Raw genomic sequence first — 14,369 nt, 5'->3', positions numbered from 1 at the left:
CTACTGTGAAGCATGGGGGTGGAAACATCATGCTTTGGGGCTGTTTTTCTGCAAAGGGACCAGGACGACTGAACCGTGTAAAGGAAAGAATGAATGGGGCCATGTATCGTGAGATTTTGAGTGAAAGCCTCCTTCCATCAGCAAGGGCATTGAAGATGAAACGTGGCTGGGTCTTTCAGCATGACAATGATCCCAAACACACCGCCCGGGCAACGAAGGAGTGGCTTCGTAAGAAGCATTTCAAGGTCCTGGAGTGGCCTAGCCAGTCTCCAGATCTCAACCCCATAGAAAATCGTTGGAGGGAGTTGAAAGTCCGTGTTGCCCAGCGACAGCCCCAAAAGATCACTGCTCTAGAGGAGATCTGCATGGAGGAATGGGCCAAAATACCAGCAACAGTGTGTGAAAACCTTGTGAAGACTTACAGAAAACGTTTGACCTGTGTCATTGCCAACAAAGGGTATATAACAAATTATTGAGAAACGTTTGTTATTGACCAAATACTTATTTTCCACCATAATTTGCAAATAAATTCATAAAAAATCCTACAATGTGATTTTCAGGATTTTTTTTTCTCATTTTCTCTGTCATAGTTGACGTGTATTTATGATGAAAATTACAGGCCTCTCTCATCTTTTTAAGTGGGATAACTTGCACAATTGGTGGCTGACTAAATACTTTTTTTCCCCACTGTACATACAGTCACTGTGGGGACGAAGTCATCGATGCACTTATTGATGAAGCCAGTGACTGATGTGGTGTACTCCTCAATGCCATCGGAAGAATCCCGGAACATATTCCAGTCTGTGCTAGCAAAACAGTCCTGTAGCTTAGCATCTGCTTCATCTGACCACTTTTTTATTGACGGAGTCACTGGTGCTTCCAGCTTTAGTTTCTTCTTGTAAGCAGGAATCAGGAGGATAGAAATATGGTCAGATTTGCCAAATGGAGGGTGAGGGGAGAGCTTTGTACGCGTCTCTGTGTGTTGAGTAAAGGTGGTCTAGAGTTCTTTTCCCTCTGGTTGCACATTTAACATGCTGTTAGAAATGAGGTAAAACGGATTTAAGTTTCTCTGCATTAAAGTCCCCGGCCACTAGGAGCGCCGCCTCTGGATGAGCATTTTCCTGTTTGCTAATGGCCGTATACAGTTCATTGAGTGTTGTCTTAGTGCCAGCATCGGTTTGTGGTGGTAAATAGACAGCTACGAAGAATATAGACGAAAACTCTCTTGGTAGATAGTGTGGTCTACAGCTTATCATGAGATACTCTACCTCAGGCGAGCAAAACCTCGAGACTTCCTTAGATATCATGCACCAGCTGTTGTTTACAAATATACATAGAACGCCACACCTTGTCTTACCAGAGGCTGCTGTTCTATCCTGCCGATACAGTGTATAACCCGCCAGCTGTATGTTATTCATCTCTTCGTTCAGCCACGACTCGGGTGAAACATAAGATATTACAGTTTTTAATGTCCCATTTTTTAGGTTATACATGCTCGTAGTTTGTCCACTTTATTATCAAGCGATTGTAAGTTGGTCAATAATATCGATGGCAAAGGCAGATTAGCCACTCGTCGCCGGCTCCTTACCAGGCACCCCGATCTCCTTCGGCGATATCTCCTTGTCTTTCTACTGCGAATGACTGGGATGAGGGCCCTGTCGGGTGTCTGGAGCAAATCCCTCTCGTCCGACTCATTAAATAAAAATTATTAGTCCAGTTCAAGGTGAGTAATCGCTGTTCTGATGTCCAGAAGCTCTTTTCGGTCATACGAGACGGTAGCAGCAACATTATGTACAAAATAAGTTACAAGCAATGCGAAAAAACACACAAAATAGCACAGTTGGTTAAGAGTCCCTTTGTAGAACCCTTTTTGCTACTAGGTAGAACCCTTTTGGTTGCAGGTAGGACCCTTTTGGGTTCCATGTAGAACCCTTTCCACAGAGGGTTCTACATGGAACCCAAAAGGGTTCTACCAGGAACCAGAAAGGGTTCTTCCTGCAACCAAAAAGGGTTCTCCTAGTGGGACAGCCAAAGATCCCTTTTGGAAAAAAAATTTATACGAGTGAAGAGTTTAAGGTATGGACGTCCCAAGGATCCCTGATACTACTAATCATACAAGGCTATAGGCCTCCTGCTGCCCCAGGGACACTTCCTGCTTTGATTGAGTACCCTTTGACCCCTGCGCTGTGTGGGCAGCAAGGTGCAACCTACAGGCGAAGGCTGACCCTACACTCTGGAGCCTGAGGTGATGTCTGCTCTCACACATATTTACATTTACATTTAACATTTTGGTCTTATCCAGAGCGACTTACAGTTAGTGAGTGCATACATTATTTCTTATTTTTTTCATGCTGGCCCCCCGTGGGAATATGGCATTGTCACGGGCCTCTCTACCCACACACATACACACACGCACATACATATTCGCACATACATGCACACAGCCACGCACATATAAGCACTCACACACATGCATGGACGTAAGCATTCACATACACACCCACACATGAAAGCATGCACACACACACATACAGTACACACATACACACACACCCCTTAGCACTTCTCCTATAGCTTGTCTGATTAGAGCTGACATCTCCCTCAAGCCCCTCTGGTTTGCTAGCCATGTCATCTATCTCCTCTTTCCCTCTCTCCCCCTTTCTCTCTCTCTCACTGTTTCTCTCACTCTCTCTTCCTCCCTCTCTGCTTCTTCCCACTCTGCTTCTTTCCTCTCTGCTTCTTACCTCTCTGCTTCTTCCCACTCTGCTTCTTTTCCCACTCTGCTTCTTTCCTCTCTGCTTCTTCCCTCTCTGCTTCCTCCCTCTTTGCTTCTTCCCTCTCTGCTTCCTCCCTCTTTGCTTCTTCCCACTCTGCTTCCACCCTCTCTGCTTCTTCTCTCTCTGCTTCTTTTTTATTTTTTTTACACACATACACACACACATACACACCCACATACATACATACATACATACATACATACATACATACATACATACATAACCTTTAAAAATATATATATATTCCCCTTTATTACTTTCCAACCCCGCCACCCTTTCCCCACTTGGAGTAAACTAGTGAACAACAACGCCTAGGCCTCTACTTCCAGCCCATACCCACTATCTATATTTTATGGACACAGTCAATTTTACAATAATTACATTTTGTTTGTTCTTTCTCCTGAACTTCTTCTACTCTCAACCTCAACGATCATTTTCATGATGTCCATCTGGTTTGCTTCTATATGCCATATCTTTCTAACTGTGCTCCTTCACAAAAGCTCCCAACCTACAACCCATACACTTATTATGGACACAGCGTGCCTACATTATTAGTTATCTTGTTATTGTTTGTTGTTAGTTGTTATTAGTCCCATCCTTCAATTCCATTCACACCTCCCATCTATCTTTTAACACCATCCATATAGGATTTATATTTGCCATATATATTTCAACTGTACTGTGATGTCTTACAAAAGTTCTGAACCTTTCTATTCTCATTGTTTCTACAGATTGTGAATTGAAAATAAACATTTTTGCTAAAAGTATTATTATGTTATTGATCGATTGACTATGACTTTTCAGATCACACAGTAGTGCTATCTGCAGGGTTAGCTCCAGGTAAATATTGCAATCCTTTAGCCATTCCTGGACCTGTGTCCAAAAACAAGCTACAAATGGACAGTACCAAAACAAATGATCTAATGATTCTGTCTCTTCGCAGCAAGATCTGCAGAGCTGGGAAGATTGTATCCCCCATATAAATAACATTCTATTGGTAGCAAGAATTTTATATAATAATTTAAATTGAAAGATTCTAAGTTTTGAATCCGGTGTCGTTTTGCGTATCAGTTCATAAACACTATGCCATGGGATCGGTACGTCAAAAATCTCTTCCCAACTATTTTGCAATCTATATGGGACGGCTGTCAATCCTTTGGTCCTTAAATGAAACTGATATACTTTTTTATTTATCACAGTTTTCCTTAACCAATTATGTTCTTTAATGCAAGGCCGACAGACAAGTTCCTTACTTTCTCCTCCTTCCACTTTCCTCTTCCATTTTTGCGGTAAGGCTGCAATTATTTGGTTGTAATTTTGGGTAGAGCAGACATTTCCATATGTTTTTGTTAGCTGCATGTGCGACATAACTGCACCAGTCCTACTGATGATATAATTTACAAAGGTTTTTTGTCAATTAGTATATTTGAGTTTAACCACAATATTTGTTGCATTATTTGTTCTGTCGTTTCTGGAGGATTAAATTGAAATTGCAACCAACTTTCTATGGCTTGTTTTAGAAATAGTGATATCTGGGAGATGATTTCCTTTTCAAATAACTGAAAGTGAGTGGTTGTAATCTGAATAAAGGGAAAAAGGCCATTCTTGAACATTGGGTGAGACAATCTTACTAATTTGCTAGAGAACCAGTTTGGATTTAAGTATAACTTTTGTATGACTGAAGCTTTTAGTGATAGGTCTAATGCTTTAATATTTAATAATTTCTGTCCTCCGAATTAATATTCATTATATAAATAGGCCCATTTAATTTTGTCTGGCTTGCCGTTCCAAATAAAATGGAATATTTTTTTCTCATATAATTTAAAAAACTGTTCGCTAGGCGTAGGCAAGACCATAAGCAAATAGGTAAACTGGGATAATACTAAAGAGTTAAGCAGGGTGATTTTTCCACAAATTGACAGGCACCCACCTTTCCATGGTAGCAAGATCTTATCTATTTTTTGCTAACTTTATTATAATTTATTGAAGTGAGATCATTTTATTTCCTGTGGGATATGTATTCCAAGTATATCCACATCACCATCAGACCATTTTATTGGTAAACTACATGGCAATGTACATTTTTTATTTTTTATTGATCCAATATGTAATATAGTACATTTGTCATAACTTGGTTGTAATCCAGAGAGGTTAGAAAATGTATCTAGATCCTCTATGAGGCTGTGGAGTGATTCTAGTTGTGGATTTAAAAGAAAACATGAATCATCAGCGTACAATGACACCTTTGTTTTTAAGGCCCGGATTTCTAATCCCCTGATATTATTGTTGGATCTGATTTTAATAGCTTACATATCGATGGCCACAATAAATAGATATGCCGATAGTGGACAACCTTGTTTCACTCCTCTTGACAGTTTAAAACTTTCTGAGAAATAGCCATTATTTACTATTTTACACCTAGGGTTACTATACATGATTTTGACCCATTTTATAAGAGATTCACCAAAATTGAAATGCTCCAGGCATTTATATATAAACCCCAGTCGTACTTTATCAAATGCCTTTTCGAAGTCTGCTATGAATAGCAGGCCTGGTTTCTCCGATTTTCCATAATGTTCTATTGTTTCCAATACTTGCCTTATATTATCTCCAATCTCCAGTCAGCCACCAATTGTGCAAGTTCTCCCACTTAAAAAGATGAGAGAGGCCTGTAATTTCCATCATAGGTACACGTCAACTATGACAGACAAAATAAGAAAAAGAATCAAGAAAATCACATTGTAGGATTTTTTATGAATTTATTTGCAAATTATGGTGGAAAATAAGTATTTGGTCAATAACAAAAGTTTCTCAATACTTTGTTATATACCCTTTGTTGGCAATGACACAGGTCAAACGTTTTCTGTAAGTCTTCACAAGGTTTTCACACACTGTTGCTGGTATTTTGGCCCATTCCTCCATGCAGATCTCCTCTAGAGCAGTGATGTTTTGATGCTGTCGCTGGGCAACTCGGACTTTCAACTCCCTCCAAAGATTTTCTATGGGGTTGAGATCTGGAGACTGGCTAGGCCACTCCAGGACCTTGAAATGCTTCTTACGAAGCCACTCCTTCATTGCCCGGGCAGTGTGTTTGGGATCATTGTCATGCTGAAAGACCCAGCCACGTTTCATCTTCAATGCCCTTGCTGATGGAAGGAGGTTTTCACTCAAAATCTCACGATACATGGCCCCATTCATTCTTTCCTTTACACGGATCAGTCGTCCTGGTCCCTTTGCAGAAAAACAGCCCCAAAGCATGATGTTTCCACCCCAATGCTTCACAGTAGGTATGGTGTTCTTTGTATGCAACTCAGCATTCTTTGTCCTCCAAACACGACGAGTTGAGTTTTTACCAAAAAGTTCTATTTTGGTTTCATCTGACCATATGACATTCTCCCAATCTTCTTCTGGATCATCCAAATGCACTCTAGCAAACTTCAGACGGGCCTGGACATGTACTGGCTTAAGCAGGGGGACACGTCTGGCACTGCAGGATTTGAGTCCCTGGCGGCGTAGTGTGTTACTGAAGGTAGGCTTTGTTAATTTGGTCCCAGCTCTCTGCAGGTCATTCACTAGGTCCCCCCGTGTGGTTCTGGGATTTTTGCTCACCGTTCTTGTGATCATTTTGACCCCACGGGGTGAGATCTTGAGTGGAGCCCCAGATCGAGGGAGATTATCAGTGGTCTTGTATGTCTTCCATTTCCTAATAATTGCTCCCACAGTTGATTTCTTCAAACCAAGCTGCTTACCTATTGCAGATTCAGTCTTCCCAGCCTGGTGCAGGTCTACAATTTTGTTTCTGGTGTCCTTTGACAGCTCTTTGGTCTTGGCCATAGTGGAGTTTGGAGTGTGACTGTTTGAGGTTGTGGACAGGTGTCTTTTATACTGATAACAAGTTCAAACAGGTGCCATTAATACAGGTAACGAGTGGAGGACAGAGGAGCCTCTTAAAGAAGAAGTTACAGGTCTGTGAGAGCCAGAAATCTTGCTTGTTTGTAGGTGACCAAATACTTATTTTCCACCATAATTTGCTAATAAATTCATTAAAAAACATTTTTTCTCAATTTGTCTGTCATAGTTGACGTGTACCTATGATGAAAATTACAGGCCTCTCATCTTTTTAAGTGGGAGAACTTGCACAATTGGTGGCTGACTAAATACTTTTTTTCCCCACTGTATGTCGGAAAAAGTCAGTTATAAATTCCTTTGTCCTAGTTAAAAATAAATTATCATCCAATAGGCTTTGATTAAATGTCCAATATCCTCGCCCACGTGGAAATTCAGTAAGAGTAATGTATATGCCAATTATATGATGGTCCGACCGCATTCTGTCCCCTATCAACACTTTTTAAACTTTTGGTGCCAACGAGAATGAGATAAGAAAGAAGTCAAGACGACTAGCTTGATTGAGTCTCTGCCATGTATATCTCACTAGATCAGGATATTTAAGCCTCCATATATCTACTAGTTCTAATGTATCCATGACATTCACGATTTCCTTAAGAGCATGTGGGTGATTGTTTGTGGTGTGATTTCCTTTACGGTCCATTGAGCTATTTAAAACAGTATTATAATCCCCCACTATAATAATATTGTCTTGAATTGCTTGCAGGGTTGATAATTTATTATATATATTGTCAAAGAAGTGTGGATCATCTTTATTTGGTCTGTAAATGTTAATGAGCCATATATGTTTATTGTCCAATAACATATTTAAAATAATCCATCTACCTTGCGTATCTATTTGGACAATTTGCACATTCGGATCGAAATTACTATTAATTAATATCATCACCCCTTTTGAATTTCTTTGCCCATGGGAGAAGTATATTTCGCCCCCCCATTCCTTTTTCCACGCAACTTCATCTAGAATTGTTGAATGAGTTTCCTGTAAACAATAGATATTATATTCCTTCTCTTTGAGCCAGGTAAATATTGTTCTTCTTTTGTTATCAGCTAAGCCATTACAATTATAACTGGCTATACTTATCTCACCATACACCATAATGAGATACAAGTTTCAAGTCTATTTATCATTATATATGTTTGTACATTTACCAATAAAAAATATCATAATGATTGAGTGTCCATATAGCTGTACCATGATATTTGCATTGCTACTAAGTATCCCTTCAATTGTTCTCCACTAATTCCCCCGCTAAAGCTCCTCCCCATCCCAAGTTGAGCCGTCATCCCAGTGATCGGCATCCCACCCACATCCCTCCGGATCCCTAGGGCCCCGAGAGGCCAGGACCCATCCATCAAAAACAGCACACAGTGCCATGCACAAAACAGAAGCAGATTAACCGCCAAAAGCATTTCCAATGCTGTCACCTCTATATATAACTATTAAAAAATATATATCTATTCAAATATCTTGCATATCTTATTTTCCATCATTATCAATTAATATGCGTAATAATGTCGGCAGTTCATACGTAGGATTTTAACATATAACCCGGATTGCCATTGTATTACATTACATTTATTGACAAGCAATTATTATCCTAGCAAATAATTACCGTGGTCCATCCCATACCCCCCCCCCCCAACATCCCCACCCCCCCCACAACAGATGCCGGACAAACACACACGCACATACTCACATACTCCAACACACTCAACCCCCCTCCTCCACAATCCACCATAAAATCAGATACTCAACGGTTGTTATATCCCAGAGCCCAACTCAAGAAAGGACCTGATTTACGAGTGCACATACAGTTACAGCTGATTGAGAAAGCTTGCAAGATTGAGCAGAAATTGACAACAATGTGAGATTAGATTAATCTACTTAATCTATGTCAAGTCCTAGGTGATGGAGATCAGATCCACCCTCTTCACCTGAGACACAAACACTCTGGTCCCCCGTTGTAACCATTTTCCCCAAGCATCTCCGTGCAGTCAGACCTTTGATTATTTTGTGCCACCTGGGCCACAATGATAAACCCCCTCTCTGATTGTCCGAGTGTGACCCCCTCCCCATGGGTTACTACAGCCAGTGTTGCCAGCACTGCCACTACCTGGGTGGGGGTACCCCACCGGAATCCCCACCGGCTAGGTAAAAGGTTGTCATGGTTCTCATTAGCAGCTTTGAGAATTTCCTTGTATATAATGCTCTCCCATCAGGGGGCTCTGTCTTTGTAGAACAAACCCTGCCAGGCAGGCTCAGAATCTTGAGGGGGCGGTGTAGGTCTCTGACCGCATTTATTTCTCTGTTTAGGCTGCATACTCACAGCAGGTCCATAAGAGATGGGAACTTCTCTTTGGTGTATGGGTCACTCAGGTGGGTGTCCCGGATATAGGGTTGGGGATCTTTCCATCATGATAGGACAATACAAAATTAGATTAGATGTATACTATATTTAAAAATGTATATCCCTCATCTACACAAAATTGAAAGCTCTCTCTCTGCTTCTGCCCTCTCTGCTTCTTCCCTCTCTGCTTCTTCAAACTCTGCTTCTTCCCTCTCTGCTTCCTCCCTCTCTGCTTCTTCCATCTCTGCTTCTGCCCACTCTGCTTCTTACCACTCTGCTTCTTCCCACTCTGCTTCCTACCTCTCTGCTTCTTCCCACTCTGCTTCTTGCCTCTCTGCTTCGCCCCTCTCTGCTTCTTTCCTCTCTGCTTCTTTCCTCTCTGCTTCTCCCCTCTCTGCTTCTCCCCACTCTGCTTCTTACCACTCTGCTTCTTTCCACTCTGCTTCTTCCCACTCTGCTTCTTCCCTCTCTGCTTCCTCCCACTCTGCTTCTTCCCACTCTGCTTCTTTCCTCTCTGTTTCTGCCCACTCTGCTTCTTACCTCTCTGCTTCTCCCCACTCTGCTTCTTTCCTCTCTGCTTCTTTCCTCTCTGCTTCTCTCCTCTCTGCTTCTTTCCTCTCTGCTTCTTCCCACTCTGCTTCTCCCCTCTCTGATTCTTCCCACTCTGCTTCTTCCCTCTCTGCTTCTTCCCACTCTGCTTCTTCCCTCTCTGCTTTTTCTTGTTGTTCTCTTTCCCTCCCTCTTTCTCTCTGCCTCTCTCTCTACTTCATACTCTCTCCCACCTCTCTCACCATGCGTGTATTTCTCAGAGAAATCTGTGTTGCACTCTGAGCTCAGCCTTGAGAGAGAAGCTCAGCTTTTCAATCAATGTTTTATCGGTCTTCCCACAGGATAAGGGCATGGCTGGTTTCTGATACATTGCAAATTGAAGAGTTCAACCCCACTGCCTTAATATTTACATTTCTGATCCTGTGGGTTTAGATCATGTGTTGTTTTCCCTACCAAGGAGTGCTAATGCCTTAGCTCAAATTATGTTATTACCACAACCACTACAAAAAAGCCCCATATGCATCTGTTCAATGTAGTTGAGTAGCAAGTTGAGTATAGTTGCAAAGTATTGAGCAATTGTTCATTATACTGTACAGTAGAATGCAGTCTGTGATTTGGTGGATTTAAAGCGTTATCATGGCTGAACAGGAGAAGGATAGGGAGTGTTTCTAGTTATTGTGCCTCCAGTACTGTGATTTAAACCCAAGGCTGGGCTCTGTATAACTGCTGGTGGAGAAGAGGACGATGTTACACCATTTGACAGTGGTGACGAAAATAAATGTGGGGCAATGCAAACGCGAGCAAGCTTTTCAGACAGGCGTGTGTGTGTGTGTGTGTGTGTGTGTGTGTGTGTGTGAGAGAGAAGGATATTTCAGAAAAGCTCCAGGAAAGTGCAGATCTGTGTTGCTCTCGTCAGTGAGTGGAGAGTTCTGGGAAAAGGGAGGGAATAAATTATTCACATGAGCCTTTTCTGAGGTGGTGACGTGACAGAGGTCTTTAGAGTGCTCTCCTTACTGATGGAAAGGATTCTTCCAGACCAGGGAAACGGAGCCATGAAACAGTGAGGTAGAGAGATGAGCAGGTTCTATTTGTCTACTGCAATGCATAGATAAATAAATGTATTCTGGTCAAGACATAGCCTATATAACAATTTCATTATAAATAGTTGTCCCCTATAGATGACAGTGGTGAAAGCAATATGGCCAAAACTACACTACATGACCAAAAGTATGTGGACACCTGCTCGTCGAACATCTCATTACAAAATGATGGGTATTAATATGGAGTTGGAAAAGAAACAGAAACAAACAGTGTATTTAATGTATGATAAAGGACCTTTTGTCATTTGCTGATAATTGTGTCTTCAGCGAAAATAATGCTCATTTCTTGGGCGAAAATAGAGTGAGAGATATACACTGTATGATCTGGATATGTAAAGGGTATGGATATGTAAGGGATATAGATATGTGATATGGATGTGTAAGGGATATGAATATAATAATAATAATAATAATAATAATAATATGCCATTTAGCAGACGCTTTTATCCAAAGCGACTTACAGTCATGCGTGCATACATTTTTGTGTATTGGTGGTCCCGGGGATCGAACCCACTACCTTGTATCAGAAACCAGCCATGCCCTTATCCTGTGGGAAGACCGATAAAATATGTGATATGTGTTATGAATATGTAAGGGAGATGGATATGTGATATGGATATGTAAGGGAGATGGATAGGTGATATGGATATGTAAGGGATATGTGATATGGATATGTAAGGGAGATGATATGTGATATGTTATATGGATATGTGATATGGATATGTAAGGGATATGGGGGGGATGCAACTCAATATTAGGAAGGTGTTCCTAATGTTTGATATACTCAGTGTATAAGGGTTATGTGATATGGGTATGTGATATGGAGATGTAAGGGATATGGATATGTGATATGGCTATCTAAGGGATATGGATATGTGATATGTAAGGGATATGGATATGTAAGGGTTATGTGGTATGGAGATGTAAGTGATATGTAAGTGAATGCCTCTCACCCCTCATCTCTCAGTCACGCTATCTCTGCTTGGTTTGGTTTGTTTCCCTGGTGCCTCCTCGTCTCTGTGTGACTCCTTTGCTCTCCCTCAGGGTGAACCCAGGCCCTTGTTCACCCTCCTCATCCTCTCTCCCTCATCCTCTCTCTCCCACATTCTCCCTGTCCTCCCTCTTCCTCACTCATTCTCCCCCATCCTACCCTCTTCCTTTCTGTCATCTTTCGTTCTCCCTCGACCTCCCTCATCCTCCCTTTACCTCCCTAGTCGAAAAGAGGGGAATGAGGCTCTGTGTCCTGACCCTGACTGTACACACCAACTTCATTAGGGGTTGCTCAGTGTGGCATCCCAGTGCCGATAGAGGCCAGGCCAGGCCAGGCCAGGCAGCATTAGTTCAGCCTAACCAGCAGCAGCAGCAAAGCAGAAAACACATTTAGGAGATCATGCAGAAGAGATGAAGCATGCGTCCAGTTCTATTAGCCTTAACAAGGACGCTAGCGATGTGGGCTTGCTTGGTTATAATTTCATTATTTCACTTTGAGACAGCTTAGGTCAATATTTACACTCATCTTTTTTTTCTAGGGGAATAATTATTTTAAAAAGATTACATGCTATAACATGAACTAATGTGGAATGGAATCCCATAATCAACTAAATGATTTCCAGCGGGAAGAGGTAATACATTTACATTTTAGTCATTTACATTTTGTTTTTCATACTGGTCCCCCGTGGGAAACGAACCCACAACCCTGTCGTTGCAAATGCCATGCTCTACCAACTGAGCTACATGGGACTGCATATTAATACTCAGTGGTGAGACAGAAATTACCTCACCAATGAGATAGAAATGATGGAATACTGTTTGTGTATATGCAATATATGAATAGCCTGCGTGACGTACACACACACTCATTCTTTCCTTGAAAACAGTGAGGCAGAGATGGTGTGATTGGCTCTTTGTCCTGGCACAGATGGCAACTGAAGCATGTGCATGTCTGTATTTAGAGCACAATCATTTATAGTGTCTGAGCATGTATATAATTAATACACACTGAAGGGGCCTACATGTAATGTGACCGTGATGTACAGGAGGGCTGGATTATCTTGCTCACTGCTCTACTACCGTTTCAGAAACAGACTGCGTAATGGATGGTGTGTGTCGTTCTGTTCTTCTTACTCTGCTCTCTCTCTCTTTCTCTGCTCTCTCTCTATTTCTCTGCTCTCTCTCTCTTTCTCTGCTCTCTCTCTTTCTCTGCTCTCTCTCTTTCTCTGCTCTCTCTTTCTCTGCTCTCTCTCTCTTTCTCTGCTCTCTCTCTTTCTCTGCTCCCTCTCTCTCTTTCTCTGCTCTCTCTCTCTTTCTCTGCTCTCTCTCTCTGCTCCCTCCTCTCCTCTCTCTGTTTTCCGCATCCTAACACCCCCACACATCAACATACAAACGACAGAATTTCTAAGACATGCATCTAGCAGGAATCTTCACACACACACACACACACCTGTGTGGCTCAGTTGGTAGAGCATGGCGCTGGGTTCGATTCCCACGGCAGACCAGTATGGAAATGGTATGTTACGTTACAGCCTTATTCTAAAGTTGATTAAATTATAATTTTTCCTCATCAATCTACACACAATACCCCATAATGACAAAGTGAAAACAGGTTTTCATAAATGTTTTCTAACTTATAAAAATATATATAAAAAAACAAACATCTTTACATAAGTATTCAGACCCTTTGCTATGAGACTCGAAATTGAGCTCAGGTGCATCCTGTTTCCATTGATCATCCTTGAGATGTTTCTACAACTTGATTGGAGTACACCAGTGGTAAATTCAATTGATTGGACATGATTTGGAAAGGCACACACCTGTCTATATGAAGTCCCACATTTGAAAGTGCATAACAGAGCAAAAACCAGGCCATGAGGTCAAAGTAATTGTCCGAAGAGCTCCGAGACAGGATTGTGTTGAGGCACAGATCTGGGGAAGGGTACCAAAATATTTCTGCAGCATTGAAGGTCCCCAAGAACACAGTGGCCTCCATCATTCTTAAATGAAATAAGTTTGGAACTACCAAGACTCTTCCTAGAGCTGGCCAGCCGGCCAAAGTGAGCAATCGGGGGAGAAGGGAGGTGACCAAGAACCCGATGGTCACTCTGACAGAGCTCCAGAGTTCCTCTGTGGAGATGGGAGAAACTTCCAGAAGGACAACCATCTCTGCAGCATTCCACCAATCAGGCCTTTATGGTAGAGTGGCCAGACGGAAGCCACTCCTCAGTAAAAGGCACATGACAGCCCGCTTGGAGTTTGCCAAAAGGCACCTAAATGACTCTCAGACCATGAGAAACAAGATTTTCTAGTCTGATGTAACCAAGATTGAACTCTTTGGCCTGAATGCCATGTGTCACGTCTGGAGGAAACCTGGCACCATCCCTACGGTGAAGCATGGTGGTGGCAGCATCATGCTGTGGGGATGTTTTTCAGTGGCAGGGACTGGGAGACTAGTCAGGATCAAGGGAAAGATGAACTGAGCGAAGTACAGAGAGATCCTTGATGAAAACCTGCTCCAGGACCTCAGACTGGGGCGAAGGTTCACCTTCCAACAGGACAACAACCCTAAGCACACATCCAAGACAACGCAGGAGTGGCTTCGGGACAGAGTCCGGACTTGAACCCAATCAAACATCTCTGGAGAGACCTGAAAATAGCTGTGCAGCGAGCGCTTGAGAGGATCTGCAGAGAAG

Source organism: Coregonus clupeaformis, chromosome 12, assembly GCF_020615455.1.
Source record: "Coregonus clupeaformis isolate EN_2021a chromosome 12, ASM2061545v1, whole genome shotgun sequence".
In the NCBI taxonomy this organism is placed as follows: domain Eukaryota; kingdom Metazoa; phylum Chordata; class Actinopteri; order Salmoniformes; family Salmonidae; genus Coregonus; species Coregonus clupeaformis.
This window is presented reverse-complemented; position numbering follows the sequence as displayed.